The following is a 13,447-nucleotide window of genomic DNA, read 5'->3' on the forward strand; positions in this document are numbered from 1 at the left end:
GGGCTCTTTCTCTTTGATACCTGCTGATTTCATGATGCACATGCTGTGTGCTGGGTTCAGAGCGACAAACTTCCCCAAGTCCTTGGTGCTGCTGGCTGCAGGCATCTTGCACTCCTCTGTCTCAGTCCCCTATCTCCACTCTGTGTGTGCTGGCTCTTGTGCTCATGGAAGTGATCCAGCTGAAAAGCCAAGAAAAAAGGAAAAAATGGAGTCTGAGCCTGGATGAATCCATCGGTCTGGCTGATGGTACAGCCACTCGGTAGCAAGTATTTCCACAAGAGAAGGGGCTGCTTTGTCCTTGAGCAGCAGCTGATCTAGAAGCCAGCTATTGAAAAACATGTTCCATGAGCACTCCTGCTTCCCTCCAGCCCCATCTGCTGTGTCCCAACCCAGCAGAGCCCCTGCTCTGCTGTCGGGTGGTTTCAGCCAGGGCTGAGCTGGTTGGAAGCTCCTGATGAGTCGTCAGCTAGATTAATTCCTGCCCCAGCACCCTGGGTGGCTCTGTGTCACCAAGGGTTATGAGAAGGACGTCAGTCTCTTCCCTTAACACTACAATGGATTTGTGCCCAATTAAAATTACTATTAACTGTGGCCTTCATTAGTAGGACTGACAATGGAAACTTTTAATCAAGTGTTTGGCTTGCAAAGAGGCGGAGGAGGGAAAGGATCACTTCTCCATTTATCACGGGTAAGTTACGAAAAAAAAAACCCAACCTAAAAAAAATTCCCCATGAGTAATTTGAGTGGAATACAGCTGGATTTTAAAATTCATTATTTAGGCATGGGAGGGAGAAAATATATTTTAAACCCCTGCTTTCTCCGCCCAGCCAGATAAATTTAGCAAGGATCAGGTTAAAGTGGTGACTGTTTTCCTTGTCAGCTCAAGTGTTTCTGCCAGAAGTGGATTTTTATGTCCACTTATAAGAGGGCTGGAGCAGGGGAAAGGTGCTGTAATGGAAGTGCTCACATCACTTCAGCACAGGGCAGCCCTGCTAATGGTGCCCACAGAGCTGGAGGAGCTCACTTGGCAGCTCACACCCTGCTAAGCCTGACAGAAAGGCTCTTTGAAAATAACTTACTGCTCCAAAAATAAACACAGAAAGACCAACCTTCTTCACACTGAACGGGTGGCAAAATTGCTCTCAGCTTTATGGGAGTCCCAGGACATTGTCCAGGGCTTTCCCCAGCCAGCACTGCCATGGGATAGGGTTAATTGCTTGAGGTGTGGTGGGAATTGTTGGGTGTGATTTAATAACACTCTACATCTAAAACAGGAGGGAGGAAAAACCAGATAAGCCAGAACAGCCCTGGCCTTGCTGAGGGTGGAGGCCAGGCAGGGTGCAAGGGTAAAAGTATCTCATCTATGCCGTGTCCTTCTGTCCACCAAATGCCCTCCCAGCCCCACAGCCCACCCATCCAGGACCATCTCAGGCTGTGCTCCCACTCTTGGCTTCCTCACGTATTTTTCATGACTGTGATCCCTTTTTCTTGTGTGGAGTGGAAATCTGTTTCCAGGGAGGAGAAACAAAGGCTGGGTGCTTTAAGCTACCATGCTGTGGGCTTTGGGGAGTTTCTGGTGATGTTTTTGGAGGAGCTGCCTTTCTCTGCTCCTGTTGGAATGCATGTTTGTGCCACAAACCACAGGACAGAGCAAACTCACTGCAGGTGTGGGCAGCAACCACCCTGCTCCACACAGCACAGACCAGGAGAGCTGGGCTACAGAAAAGAAGCTGGTGTTTAACACCATGTGAAAGTGCTTCAGCTGGGGACACCATTCATCTGATTTTTTCAGGAAATCAAATCCAAAACTGAGTTTAAAGCAGTCAGCTGTTTGCAGAGGGGAGAACTGTGCAGAAATCAGGAAGTTTTCAGGGTTGCTGAGGCAGACACACTCATTCGAACCACAGAATCTGCAGGGAAGTTTAAGGGAGCCTGAGCCTTTCAACCAGAAATTGTCCTTTTTATATAATGAGTGTTTCAGCCAGCAGAACTCAGAGCACTGGGAATGCAAGGGACACACAGGAGGTGGGAGAGCAGTGGGGCTATCACAAGAGCTGGAAAAATAAATTGAAAAAGTGTATTTCAAGCAAACTTCTATAGTTTGGAAAAGTGATGGGGTTACTTGAAAAGCAGGCTGTGAAGAGATGTTTTAAACTCAAGCCACGTTAAGGTGAAGAGCCCTAACACAGGCTTGTGCTCAGTGAGGCCCCTACACGGTGCAGCACAGCACATCATTCAGTGCCTTGCCCTCCATTTCTGTGGAAAATGTGTTTATTTAGTGGTGGCCAGTGCTGTGTTTACCCATTATGCAGTGACAACAGTGTCCACTGTGTGGAAACCCAGGCTGCATTAGCAAACCTAACAAAGCTGGGGCATCTTTGCATTCCCTCCCTTGTCTGTGTTGACTGAGATGAAACCCCTTTTGCTTTCTTTGTCTCAGGGCACAGCCTTGGAACTGCAGTAGAAAATTCCCTTGATTCCCTCCTGCCACAGGGGCAGGTCCATGCCTGACCACGGGTCCTCTGTGCCTCTATGCAAGATGTCTTTATGTAACCCCAGCCTGCGACCCAGATTAGCTTTCACCGAAATGCAGGTTTGCAGCTATTCCAGGGAGGCTCTGCAGGAAGCCTTGTGTGCTGCTGGAGGTTTTATTTCACTTCTCTGTACAGCTTGTAAAAAGCTTCTTGGAAACCAGATCTTTGCGTTTTACTTAGAGTTCACTTATCTGCCAAAAGCTGTTTCAAGTTACTCTTTCCGAACCATATTAATTTAATCCTTAGGTAAGAAGGAAACAGCAATAAGTACTGTGTATCTTTGTCGAGAACTCGCCGCTTCTAATTATGCATCCCTATTCTAAGGTTTAATATCGAGGAGTACAAAATGAGGTCAACCTCTATTAAATATAATGACTTTCCCTGTGGAGCTTGCAATGAAAACAGCTTCACAACAAAGGCTTCTATTTAAGGGAGAGGAAGTTTCTATTACAAGTAGTCCCCTGACTTGGTGCAGGGCCTTTGTTTTCATTTGCTGGCTATAACAGTGAAAAAAGATTTGGGTTGAGGCTTTTACCAGTGCTGAGAAAAAACAGGCAAATTAATACATGAAGATAGGGAAGAATAAAAGCACGGTTGCTGCAGGAGCTGACCTAGAACCAGTCTGGCATGCAACATCTGTGATCCTGAGCCACACCATGGCCACCAGGAGCTGCATGCAGTGAGCAAAAAAGGAAAAGCAAGAGCAGCAGGTCTGCATTTCTATTTTTGCTGCAGGCTGGACACAATTCCCCATAAGTACCTCACGAACAGGCAGCGTGGTCTGCTCCTGCAGGAGACAAAATGAAACTTGTAAGGGATGCAGGAGCTACTTTTGAAGACTTTTGGGAAGAGCACGGTTTGGTGCTGTGCCGTCTTGCTGGGCAGCTCCTGTGTGCTCTGGGGGCAGATCCTGCCCTGCCCAACCAGTAAGTCTGCATATCTCTGTTTTTCAGAGGTGCAGTGGCTCGAGCTGGCTGTTTGGTGCTCCTGTAGCTATTTGCGTGGCTTTTGGGCTTGGTATTAAAAGCTGGGTAAGCACAATGCTGTCTTATTAACTAAATTATATTTTACACCAGAAATGGAGGTAAACATGGCCACTTTTTTTATTATTATTACTGTTGTCCTGATAGCAGCTTAACCACTGCCAAAGTTTGCTCTTTCTTTAAGGGTATTTTTTTTTCTTCCTGCAGCCTTGCAGGAATGTGCAGGCAGTTGTTAAAACGCTGCTCCTGCCAAGCGCAGGAGGGTTATCTTGGCATCAGCCCGCAGCCCGTACGAACTGCACCGCGCCAAGGCTGCCGTGCTCGAGCCGCGTCGAGAGCAGTTCGAGAACGGCAGCCCTCGGTTGTTCAGCTCCGGCTGCTCTGCTCCCCCCTTCCCTCGCAGTTCAGCTCGCTGCTTTACGCTCCTGATCCCCGCAGCCGGCTGGAATAGCATGTAAATGATATTTCAGTGTATTAATGCCCCGGTGCGCGGTGACGCACTGCAGCCTCCCCGCAGGAAACACGAGCTGACCCTGGGGCGCGCTGGCAAGTGCGACGCGGATCAGCCTTCTCCGCCAGCGGCGGTGCTCGCCCTTTAAGAAAGAGCCTGCAGTAATTTTCCATTACCCTGCACGGTCCTGTCTACGTGGCAAGAATTGTTTGTGGAGGCTGGAGCATCGCGGGTGAGGCGCAAGCCCCAATCCGGCTGCCGTTGCCTGGCTACGCGCTCGGCATGCCGGCAGCGCGCCAGGCTCCTGGGAAGCACCTTTGTTCCCGAAAAGGGATTTGAGTTGTGTTTCGTGCCGAAAGCTGGGGACAAATGCTGCTTTTTTCAAGCAGCCTGGCAGAACTGGGCTTTTGAAACAGCACGCGCCAGCCAAAATGCTCAGTAGTAGAAGTAATAATAATAATAATAATAATAATATGATGCATGGAGTCCATCTCTTGTGGCAGATTCTCTTCCTTTGCACAAGGAAATAGCTTGTAATGTTTGTTTGCTGTTGCTCCAATCATAACAGTCACTTAATCAAGGTAGAAATACCGTCAGCAAAATCCTCCCCTGCTCCTGTTCTTTCCATCTAATAAACCAGACGGATCACTGTTGTTCTGCAACTTGATAAGCAGGTTTTTGGTTTTTTTTTTTTTTATGTAAGCTCTGGAGTCCTGACAGGAGAGTAGTCTGAAATGCCTAAAATATTTCAAATGCCGCCAGCAGAATCTGCAGCAGCAGGAGGAGCTGGTCTGTGTGCTGTCCCTGCTTGCTGGGGCTTAGCGTTAAGTATGGCAGCAGCGTCAGTGCAACAGGCGTTTCTGTGATGCCTCAAGCATGGCTTCAGCTCCAGGATAGCTTATTTTATCTGTTTGAGGTTTGATACTTCTCATTAATAAGAGTTCTGTGTTCCTGCTAGCAGCCCATGCTGCCAAGGTCTCTCCCAGCATCAGCAGACAAACTACACTGGCAGTTGTCACACAAACAAGTGTGCCACCCCGCTTAGGTAATGCTGCCACTTCCCTTCTGCAGCAGCTCCAAGAGCCCTCAGGAGTTGCTCCCCAGGAGGAATTAATGCAGATTACTTTGGGGTGTCTGTCTACCACTAGAAACCTGAGAATTTAAAAATTTCATATAAAGTGGAACACACTGAGCATCAGCCTTAATTCTGCTTCATGGAGTATGCAGCCAGAGGGGAATTTTGTGCTGGTGTTCCGGCATCCTGCATTGCACAGATGAACAAACCTCACCCAACAGAGCCCTGGCACAGCTACACAGGGGACCACCTACCCAGCTCCACTCCCTGGGGAGCTCCACTTGGATGGTGGCTTTGAGTCATCTCTCCAGAGCACAGGCACAGCCTGCCCTGCAGCCCTGACACCCTATCACTTGTCTCCTAACCACAACCTCTCTGAGGTTTACAGTTAAGAGATGTTGGTTTCCTGCAGTTTCTCTCGCAAATTAGCAATGTTCTGTGCTTTCTGGGCTCCTTTTCATACCTGTTTCCTCACACCCAGCCTTTCCACCACCTCCTCCTCATCCTTGCTGCTGAGGGCTACTACCCAGCAGCTCGGTTGATGCCCTGACCATCTGGGAACCTGCACAGTGTTCCCCACCTCCAGGAGAGCCATGCAGGAAGGGTGGAGCAGGGCATGTTTAGCATGGCTACATGCCATCCATCACCTGGAATATGTTGGTCCTCCATCAGTGAAGTGTGCCTTGTCTGATGGGAGCGACTGAGCAGATATTTGGGAGGGTGAGTTTCCACATCTCTGGGTCAAAATTTCCTATATGGGTAACTTGATGGTTAGAAACAGCACCTTATCCATGTTACACACTGCTGGGCTCTCTGTTCAGTGAACTTTTGGACTTGTTTTATCTGTCCTTGGATTGGTTTTTGTTTGTTTGTTTGGATTTTTTAAAGTAAACTACAACCTCATACTATTAAAAACCTCCGTATCTAACAAAAGATGGGTTTGGAGCTTAAAAAACAGATTGTTAGTAGCAGCCCTTTTCCTTTTCAGTGTGTTTTCAGAAGTGAAAAGCAGTACTTGGGAACTCTTTATTTTTTCAAGAAGGCATATAAACACAGAGGTATGCAAAAGAGGGTCCCTTTCCAAAATACATGTGTCCTGTGCTGTGTCTGCTCTAACACACCACCACAGTCGCCTTTCTTGGGATTTGCTCCACACGGAAAATGTGGAGGATCCTAACTGCCAGAGGAGGGTTTGCCTCTCTTGTTTGTGCAGTTAGGAATGTGGGTGAGTCACTGCTTTCTCTGAGGAAAGAAACCTTCCATCCCAACCTCTTATGCCTTTGTTTGCTTTTAGAACTGCAGTGCTGTTGAAGGTAACTCACGCTCCTGTGGCTTCTCTGGAGCTGATTTAACATCTGGTTTCACGTTTTATATTCCGTTTTTAAAAGCACAGAGATGGGACTACATCTTCCCACGTGTGCTCCAAAATCCATAGGATCCTGAAGACCATAGGAGATCAGAGCAGGCAGACCCCCAGCCAGTCTCCAGGGAGCGAGGCTGGTTTCCAGCACCACCAGGGCAGCGGGATGTGGCTCTTGAACAGCAAAGTCCCTAATTAAAGAGGCAATTTTCAAAGACAAAATTAGAACAGTCTTTGAGGTCATTTTGTTTCAGGAAGGCAAGAAAAGCAGAGAAAGGAAAAATGTGCTAGAAAGACGCAAAACCCAGAGCACAATTTTCTAACTTTTCTAGCTTTCAGCGATTTAAGCTTAGGGACCTGTGGCCATTTTGTGAATGAATTATCTGATTTCAAAGGTTTTTAAATGCCTCAAATGATATTCCTACTTTAGAAAATGAAGTCTTTACTTTATGGAGAGGCTTAAGTATCAGTTTCAGTTCATTCTTTTATGTTTTGCAGATTGAAAAAATGTATAAAAGACATCATAATTGTGCCATTTTCCTCGACTGCAATTTGACATCTAAACGTGATCTTTTTTCCCTATTTAATAGATGGTTTCATTCTTGGGTTAGTTTTGTTGTTTTTTGGATTTTTTTTTTTTAACACTGTAAATCTGCAAGTTGTTCCCAAAAGCCCAGTATTTATATTTATTCCATAGCAAGCATGTGACTGGTATGACTGCATAATTATACCAAAATGAATTTGAGTTTCTTTTGTTGCAAAATGCTCCAGGGCTACAGATATGTTTTGAATGCGTAATAAACTCCAGGTACTGAGATTACAAGAGAAACTATCTGCAAAATCCTGTGGATTAAGGTCATACATGAGATATTTAATTCTCCCTCCTGTGAGGTTTGATTGCAAGATAGTGAGCTCCCACTGACTTCTTAAAATGAGAAAGCTTGAAAAATTGACCAGATTCTGTCAAATTTGCTGTGCTGCTAGTGGAACTGGAGGTGTTGAAGAAAGGGGGAACTGTGAGGAAAGGAAGAAGCAGAGACCAGGAGGTCAAAATCCCTGCTGGTTCACAGCTTGGAAGTGAGGAAAGACACCAATATAACTTTTTTTTTTTTTCTGCCACAATTTGATCTACTATAGAATTATCTGTATGAGAAGGGGCAGCTCTTCCTTCTCTTGTTGTGACTGCAGCAGTGTCTCAAGGCTGCAGTTGGGACCAAGGTTCTGTTGTGCCAGGCCAAAGGATGTGTCCTTGAGGGTAAAGGCTGCAAAGTGCGGATGGGAGAAATGCGAGGAGCAGAATGGAGGGCGTGGGGGGAGCACCACAGTCCTATGGAAATTCAGTGATATCTCTTCCCTCCATCCCAAATGTATATATGATTAGTTCATACACCACAGAGACTTGATTGGAAGGTAAAACTGGGTAAAAACTGTCTGGGGGACAGCCAGTCCCCAAGACCATTGCTCTCCTCCACATCTGCCAGGAGGTGGATTCAGTGAATTCTTTTTTTATAGAGGTGGCTATTCTTCTGCCTTTTTTTTTTTTTTTCCCTCTCCATAAACTATTGAAAATCATCTGACGGGAATCACTTCCAGTAACTGTGTGATACAAATGGAGTGTATCCTTATAGAGAACAAGCCACCCTGGGTTTAAGTTAAATATAGATCAGCTGCATGGACTCCCTCTCCAAAAAAGGTGTGGACGTAACAAATTTCACCCTGTTGCAGACACGATTAGTCACTGGTGTTCTTCATGCTGTCAGTAACTAGGGCATCGCTGCTGCCTCACTGCCTGCCCGGAGGGACCTGGGTGGACCTGTGCAAACGCGATTGGGCTGAGGAAGGGGTGGAGAAATGCAGCTCTCAGCCCGGGATATATTTAGTGAATGCAGCTGTGGGAGGCAGCAGGAACAAGAGAGCTTTTGTATTGCCTGTGCTCTGACGGCTCACATGCCTAAATAATCTGCTAGTTTCTTACCCATATGTTTCCTCCCCTTGGTCCCCAATGTTTTTAATTTGAATGTAAAGTTATGCTTCAGTCAGAATACGTCCTAGAGCTTAAAAGTGAGATGTGTTACAGTGTCAGCCTTAGTACAGCACTTCAGACGTGGCAACCTGCAACTTTCAAGGGCACTGGACTTTCTCCATGGCTACTAGGGAAATTTGACTTCATCTTTTAGGGAAGGTAGTGATGTTCCAATATGCCTTTCATGTGCACTGCAGAGCTTGCCTAGGGTGGGAGCAGACCTGCAGCGCTGCTGCGGCCCCTCCCAAGCAAGTAAAGTCTGCTTCTTGCCAGGGCTTCTGAGCTGCGGTGCAGAGCCTGCTTTTGGCACCCTGGGCACTTCAATGAGCTGTACAAACTCTGCTGGTCCTCCTGGCATCCCTGGGAGTCTGATCCAATATTCACTGGTACGTCATGGGATAAAAAAGGAGGACAAAAATAGGTTTACTGACCCGCTGGGTCAAGCGGGAGCAGGTTACTGTTGCTGTGCGTTAGGACTAATTTGTCAGTGCTCTCTGGCAATGTTCGGACTTGCCCCAAGGAAAAAGATCGAGGCTGAGAATTCCCTGTGCGTCTTCTTCCCTGGCTTGTTCAGTGACACACAATAAGCCACGAACTGGCCTGCCTCAGGTTTTAAAGGTTTATAAGAAATTATACTGCTGTATATTTTAAAAAAGTCTTTTTTTTTTTTTTTTTTTTTTTTTTTTTTTTTTTTTTTTTTTTTTTGTCTTGTTCTGATGTGGTTAAGGAGTTGAAAAAACAAGACTGGTGCAGGGTATTGCTGTCTGGACATCACATTTGGAGGGAGACAGACGCTGCCATTGCTTTCCTAGAGCTTGTCCCACCTTACGGTGTTTTTCCACCCACAGCAGCATTGCTGGGAGTTGTTGCAGTGACACATCCATTCTCCGGCAGAGCAGCACTCTGACCCTTCCCAGCCCGCCATGGACAGCATGGATTTGCTGCTCCTGTGGCAGGGACCTGATACCCGTATCGGAAATGCACCTCCTGTGGGTGTTTTTTATCGTTCCACCACCGGCCAGCACTGATCCTGAAACACATCCAGCTTCTATTAAAACTGTGTGGTGTACGTGTGCAGGATATAGCTGTCCCACCTTTGCATGCTGTGATCTAGCAGAGTTTCAATTGCCAGTTTGTCTATCGAAAGTAAAAGGAACAAATGCATCTATGAAAAAATCTGTACAAACAGGATGCCCCGGAACCTACACAGTGTTTTCTGTCTCGAATCCCGCGGACTGCGTGCCCGGGACTGGCTTTGTTTCCGCAGTTAAATGGTTAACAGGAGCACTAATTGGCTCTGAGCGCTCCAGCCCTTTGCAACAGATTATTGGCATGCTGGTAGGAGCAGCTCCCTTCCTTCCCTTCCCCCTTCATTATAAAAACATGTACTGTAGAGAAACCAAATACCACATGGCGCCCTGCGCCGAGCCCGTCATTGCTCCCGCTCCGTGTTCAGCACAAAAACTCCTTTTATATTTGGGAAGCGGAGGGAGAAAATTCTGGAAAGGCAAGATCGTGGCGATAGCGTCTGAATCGGCACATTTATTTACAGTGTGCAGGAGCCCACAGCCCCACACACCCACACCCGTGTGGGGAGCAGTCCCGGGGGGGCTCCGAAAGCGGAGGGGAAAGGCCGTTTTGTGAAGGAGAACTCTCCCCGTCAGGTTTCGGCTTTGCGGGGGGCTCTCGGGAGGTACCGAGGGGCTGAATGTGAAGACAGAAAAATAAAAGCTTTGCGGGAAAAAACTAAACAAACAAAAAAGAATTTGCATTTCTCTTTTCCCGAGGAGCCGTGGGCGTTTTGAGGCAGCTGTCTGCAGAGGCAGGCGCCATTTCGTGAGGCGGCATTAATGCAGCGAGAGGAGACATGTTGTGTTCGTGCAGTTCGGATTTTAAGGTTTTTCTCCTTAGTTTAAAGCAAGAGGCTTATTCATCCCGCCTTCACCCTCCTTTAGTCGAAAGACTTTCGTTTTTTAAATTTGAAGGAACAAAAGTTATGACAAGTGGGGAAAACCAGGGAAAAATGGGAAAGTTCTGAGGGTATCACAGTGTGAAAGCAAAATCAGATTTCTCTCCAAGAGACAAAATATCTTAGAGGTGTACATGGTTCCAAAAATGCCATGAACAGTGCAGGGAGGATATCAAGGATGACAGCGTGGCTGTACACCCAGCCCAGGTGTGCAGGGAAAATGTGGTACATCAGGCATGTTTTAAATAGAGAGTTTTTTTCTGCTACAAAAAACGGTCTGTGCACACACAAAACCGGCCTTTTGTGATTTACATGAGCTGACTTGATTTCCAGGTTTTGAGATACTAGTTTTGATCTAAAAGCCCAGACTATTGCTAATGCTGCAGAACTGCTCTTTTGATCAGAGGAGAAAATAGGAATCGTGGCAGGAGTGAGCTCAGGCTGATGCCGTCAGTGCAGAACTCCCGGAGTAAGCTGCAGCATTTTCATTAAGGGCTTTTGGTATGGGAGTTGACTTTTTACCACTCCGGGACCTTTCACTTGCAAAATGCATTATAAGGCTCATTTGTTTAACAAGTCTCTGGGAGCTGGAAGAGGGAGAATTAATGCTGGCATTTGGGAATACAGCTGATAGTGCTGCATTTGATTTTGGTTTCATGTCATTATTTTCTGGTTTCAGAGTCAAGAAAAGCTGCTCATTTATTTTTCATGTAGCTGTACTTTTTCTCCTGGCTTCTTAAGGAGGCAGAGCTCATGAAATGGTGCTGTTAAAGGCCTGGAGCTTTTGATCTGATGTTCAGTTTCAACAAATTTCTGTTCCAGAGGTTCTGCACTTTGGGGAAGACTGCACGTTATAGAGATTAATCAGTGCATCTTCTAAAGGAAGAGCTACAAAATGAGTGCAGAAGGTCTCTGTTCATCTTCCTTGCTGACCCATCAATGAGCATCTCGTTGCCAGCTGACCCATCCATAATGTGTAGCTCGGAAATGTTGCAGCCTCTGAGGGAATATGGTGTGGGACTGGGAATGCTGCAGCAGTGCAGCACACTTGGGTGTGGGGCTGCTGACTCCCAGGAACGCAGCCGTCGTTATTTCAGCTGCTCACAAAAGACTTGCAAACTTCCAGCCACAGTATTCAAATCCCAGCTAGGTTTTCAAGGAGTATTAGACATATTTAAGACTCCTCCAAATTATGTGCAGCTGAATTTTGCAAGGTCTTTGATCTCCTTGCTCTGGGTCTAAAGGTTCCTTTTCAAGCTTGTCACCTGCAAAGAATTCTTTGAGACGATGATTCCTTTATTACAGAAAAGCTCTTTGCCACCTCACGACCATTATTTTTCTTGATTGCCGTTTTTTACTCTTCTAAGGTTACATTCCATCTGCACTTCAAACATAACCTGGGTGCAGCGCACTGATAACCAGCAATAAATGCAGAATAACTCTAGCATGGCATTCATGCATATCCTTGGTTTGTTTAAGACTGTGCATTATAATGACAACATAAAGCATAAAATAGTTTTCATATATAAAAATCACTTTTTCAGCATATACTAATGTGCCTTTTGGAACCTCTTAATTAGGCTATCGTTTTCCCCTAAACTTAATTCCACATTATTAACAGCATTTGAGTAGACTTCAACATTCCAATTTTGGTTACAATTTTCATTCTGTTTGGTGTGTGTGTGTAAATATAAATATAAATATATGTATATACAAGAAGATAATCCTTTATTAATCTTTTGAGCAGAACAGTTTTCGTTTGTGCAGCAGAAGTCTTGTGCCTGAATGTTCATTATCAGCACCTGATATGCTAGCCTGGAGCACAATAGCTTAATAATTGCAGTTTAAGGGGAAAAAAAAAAAGCTAGTTATTAAAGTCAGAGTGTTTCATTTTCATGCATGCTATGATTGCAAATTATTCAAGCATTTGCCTTTAGCTCCTACACGTACGAACTTATGCTCTCCAGACATTTTTCCCCCAAAGTGCTCTATGGTTTCCTTTGTCTTACACCCTAGGTTGGAGTATTCAAATGTACTGTTTAATATCAGTAGCATGTGTGCCTCGTTACAAGAAAATCTGAGATAGTTTCTAAATTAGAAGTATTTTATTTTGACCTATTTGTTTCTACTTCTGTCTCATGTTTGGTCTCTTCATAGTCAATATTCTGTTTTAGGGAAAGGTTTTAAAGGTATACTGAAGGAGAGGAATAAGAGGTGAAGTACCTAGCACAATTTAAATTATTTCTTTTAAATTATTTCTTTTGCCATTATTAATAAAAATATGAAAGAAAAATAAGTGTTGGGGGAAATTAAAAGAATGGTGATGAAATTATATCTGTATGTGCAAAGTTACAATGTGCTTGCTCTTACTCTTGAAATTTAGACGTCTGCTTCAGGTTTTCTTTCCCTTCTACAGACTGGATTAGTTCACTTCAGTTGCATTTTCCAACTACTGCCATACATGTTCATCCCTAATTCACTTCATGTGCTTCCAAATCCTTAGGACAACATTTGGTTTCGACACCAAGAAAAAACTGGAGTGATTCCATGGGCCTAAATGTAATTACTCAGCCCTGAATTAAAGGCACAGGCACATAACTTGTGTCCCATGTGTTTGGAGTAACAAGAAGAGATCAAAATCTCAGCTTTTGTTATTAAACTAAATCTTTCTACACTTACAACACATTTGTAGAGAGAAGTGATAGATTCTGGTTAGATGCATGATTAAATCTTGAAGAAAATAAATCTTGTTTTGGCCACATAGAGCCTTGTTGGGATCTTCCTCTGGGTGAAATGGCAATGAAGGTGACAGTCAGATTTTTCAGGTGGTGATCAAGCACTGTGCGTGTCTCAGCCAAAATGTCTTGTGTTTGCTCTGCTGCTTTAATTGCACAACAAGCCATTGACCTAATTTTGTTACAGGATTGTACCAACAGTGTTTTCTAGGACATTTTGTCACAGCTCAACACCTAATATAAAACTTCGACTATTAAAAAAAAAAAAGTGCGCTGTGAATAGTTTTAAGCTGAGACAAGATTGTCACCCATACTGC

At 45.1% G+C, this 13,447-nt stretch overlaps 1 long non-coding RNA gene across 1 annotated transcript in view; it reads left to right on the forward strand.

The window, feature by feature from the left end:
• Window positions 1–597: 597 nt before the first annotated feature.
• Window positions 598–13,447, forward strand: part of LOC128813263 (uncharacterized) — a 33,075-nt gene continuing 20,225 nt past the window's right edge. Inside the window, exon 1 of the long non-coding RNA XR_008438979.1 lies at window positions 598–688. This is a non-coding gene — a long non-coding RNA (uncharacterized LOC128813263). The remainder of the gene's footprint in view (window positions 689–13,447) is intronic.

The sequence above is a fragment of the Vidua macroura genome, chromosome 12, assembly GCF_024509145.1.
Source record: "Vidua macroura isolate BioBank_ID:100142 chromosome 12, ASM2450914v1, whole genome shotgun sequence".
NCBI lineage: Eukaryota > Metazoa > Chordata > Aves > Passeriformes > Viduidae > Vidua > Vidua macroura.